The following is a 3,863-nucleotide window of genomic DNA, read 5'->3' on the forward strand; positions in this document are numbered from 1 at the left end:
CTCAATTTCAGCCAGACGAACACAATTGGCTCTTTTAACATTGGATTGATATGATATAATATCACCTCTTATTACGACCTTCAAAGATTCCCAGAGAGTAGAATCAGAGACAGCACCATTATCATTGTAAGCCAAAAAGTCTGAGATCTTCTTAGAAACAAATTTGCAAAAGGAGCTGTCCAAGTATAAGGAGGGATTAAGTTTCCAATTGTATTGTGCTCTTTGAATATCAAAGTTAAATTCAACTGACAACGGTGCATGGTCAGAGATGAGAATAGAGTGATAGGTAGATTTAAGAACACGGGGTAATAAGTTTGAATCAACCAAAAAATAATCAATTCTTGTTGAGGATTTGTGAACCGAAGAAAAAAAGGAATATTGCCTCTCTATAGGGTGCAGATGGCGCCAGACATCAATCAGATCCAAAGATGTTGCCAACTTGGTTATAACTGAAGTGGACTGCAATGGAGGGGCGGGTTTAGGAGAGGACCTGTCAAGCACAGGGTCGAGGTAATTGTTAAAATCACCCCCAACAATGATCCTATACTCGCTGTGCTCTGCTACAAGATTAAATACTTTTTTGTAAAAGTCTGGACAGTCAAAATTAGGTGCATAGATGTTAAGAAGGGCCAGAGGGACAGAATTAAGGGTCCCAGTGATGAGAATGTATCTCCCACCTGAATCAGCCATTTGAGACTCGAATACGAATGGTATGGTTTTACGGATGAGAATGGCAACCCCTCTCGCCCTGGAGGTGAAGTTGGATTGATACACCTGCGACACCCAGGATGTCCTCAAGCGTCTCTGCTCTGTTGGTGAGATATGCGTTTCCTGTAAGAACACAACATCAGAAGACAGATACTTTAAGTGAGAGAAGACCTTGCCCCTCTTGAGAGCCCTGCCCATACCCCTAAAGTTCCAGGTGGTGAAGGTAATGGGATTTATGGCTGGCTTGGAAGGAGCACCATCTGAATACATTCAGAACGGTAGATGAAAGCAACATTGTCGGAGCTGAGTAAAGGGGAATAAAAAGGTAAAGAAAGAAAGAAAAAGGCCCCCACCCTTCACCCAAGAAACCAATTCCCACCCCTGAACCACCCACCTCCCAATACCACACTGCAGTGGAGAAACAGACAGTGCTTTCCCTTAAACTAAGGGAGGCTGCTGGGAACTGACCAGAGCAACACACTACGGGAACTTCCATAACCACTCCGAAATGAGGAGCAAAACCCCGTGAATCTCCAGGATACAATAAACAGTATAAATGGGACACCTGAACAATTATAAGTTTCAGCGATCAGGTATATAGAGACAGCAAAGAGATATGCAAAACAGAAAATATTGAAGTTGAAAAGAAGTTAAGTACTTTATACCCGGCCTGACCGCTGACAATATAACATGTAGCCAATGTATGGGTAGAGAATGAGAAAACAAAACAAAAAAAACACCACCAACTGTGCAATGCTTTAAGGTACAGAGTATTCCGTTGGCCGAGCGAGTAAGTCCAGTGAGCCTAGGTTCAGACATCTGCTGCGGCAGAGATGGAAACGGCGAAATGTTCAGCCTCTGCCGGGGAGAGAAAAGTCTTAACAATGTTGTTGTGTACAACCTGCAGCTTGGCTGGATAGCGCAGCGTGCACTTAGCGCCCGCCTCGGTTAGCTTCTTCCTCACGTCATTGAAGGCCATCCGTTGCGCCACAACGTCAGCTGTGTAGTCAGGAAAGATGGACACCCGGGCTCCGTTGTACATCAGGGGAGAATGCAGGCGGCTGAGTCGCAGAATGTTAGCCACGTCCCTATCGTTGTGAATCTTTGCGATGATAGCTCGTGGTCGCTCCTCGGGTTGTGGTTTCGGCCTAAGACTGCGGTGGGCACGGTCAATCTTGATGGGCTTGACAAAGTTATCCTTCCCGAATACCTCCGGTAACAGCCGTGAAATAAAGTCAGTAGGGCGACCCTGTTCCTCGCCTTCTTTGATGCCGAGCACTCTTATGTTGCACCTGCGGGACCGACCTTCCAAATCACTTAGCTTTACCTTCAACAGGGCGTTAGCTTCCCGGAGCTCATCACAGGAGGCCTCGAGGACCGAGATGCGGCCATCAGCAGACGACATGGCTTCATCAATGGTGACGACTCGGCTCTCCATCTCCCGATGTTGTTTTTGCACGGCAGCGAGAGAAGCTTCAATAGCGTTGAAACGACCCTCCATCGATAAGGTCATCAATAAGATCGAAAAGTTTAGCGACTTGCAGACCCTGGGCTGTAACAGCAGCTAGAATAGCTTCGTTGCTAGCTCCGGAGCTCGGCTGAGCTGTCTCCCGCTGTGCGCCGTCCTTCTTTCCCATTTTGAAAAATAAAAAGTAAAAGTAAACCCACTCACTTGAAATAAAACAATATAGAAGAAAGTACCAGGTGTATTATATTAAAAACAAAATTTGAGGAGACATCACGGAGCCTCACAAAAAAGCGCCTACTCCATTGCAGCGCTCTAGCGACCCCCCAAAATATAAGTTTTAACAGTAACTGGATACTTTCTACATTAACTTGGCCTTCACATTCCGGCCCCTAATTGTGACCCTATTACACAATTACCAACTTAAAACTTGTGGAGCCAAAGTACTCAAATGCCCTAAAAAATTAACAACATAAAAAGATAAAACAAACTTATCAGTCTCTAAGAATGACTGCTTCAGTCCGATTCCTGTAAAAGACAAATCTTTGTTATGGGTCTGTCCATCGTGTTTGTCTTTGTTTTGATTCTCACTTGACGCACCATGCCTGTCTTGTCAGAGATGGTTTGGATTACTTTCCCTGTAACCCAAGAGTTACGTGGAGCTGTATCAACAATAAGCACGATGTCTCCAACTGCAAAGTTGCGAGATGGACGGGTCCACTTTTGCCTTTCCTGAAGCAGCGGTGAATATTCTCTTGTCCAACGTTTCCAGAATATTTCTGACATATATTGTACTTGCTTCCATCTCCTTCTAGCGTAGAGATCTTGCTTGTCAAACAGTCCAGGAGGAAATGATGGCTTAGTTTTCAGAAGCAAGAGGTAATTGGGAGTGAGTACCTCCAAGTTGTTTGGATCGCTGGACACCTTAGTTATCGGCAGACTATTAATAATAGCTTCCGCCTCACACAGAAGTGAACGTAGGCCCTCTTCGTCCAGTGTATGCAGTCTTAACGTGGCATTTAAGATTTTCTTCACCGACTTTATTAATCTCTCCCAGACGCCGCCATGGTGGGATCCTGTGGGAGGATTGAACATCCATTGAATGCCTTGTTGTTGAAGGTGGTCCTCAATCTTGGACATGTTCCATTAATTAATGGCTCTCTTAAGTTCACATTCTGCACCAATGAAATTCGTTCCATTATCAGAATGAAGAATCTTTACCTGGCCTCGTCTAGCTATGAAGCGACGAAGGGCGTGAATAAAGGAATCTGTGTCCAGTGAGGCTGCCATTTCCAAGTGTATTACACGGGTAGTTAAGCAGGTAAAAATGATGATGTACCTTTTCACTACGCTTCGTCCACGTTTAACCTCAAACAGACCAAAGTAATCCACTCCTGAGTTTGTAAACGGTGGATCATCTGGCAGAACTCTGTCTTGAGGAAGGTCTGCCATTTGTTGCTTCCCTACAACTCCAAGTTCTGCCAAGTTCTCATGAATTTCTCTGAGAATAAGCTTTGTGATGTGTTGATTCTTACTAAGGATTGCTGGACGCCTTGACTCCTCAGGTAGTGCAGCTTTCCTAAGTCGTCTTCCAACCCTGAGAATGCCTTGTTCCAGTACTGGATTCAGTTTGAAAAGAGAACTGGTCTTCTTCACTCCCTGATCTTTAGAAAGTCCAGTGATCTCTTCA

Source organism: Poecilia latipinna, unplaced genomic scaffold (genome assembly GCF_001443285.1).
Source record: "Poecilia latipinna isolate Pla-1442-1.1 unplaced genomic scaffold, P_latipinna-1.0 Scaffold3093, whole genome shotgun sequence".
NCBI lineage: Eukaryota > Metazoa > Chordata > Actinopteri > Cyprinodontiformes > Poeciliidae > Poecilia > Poecilia latipinna.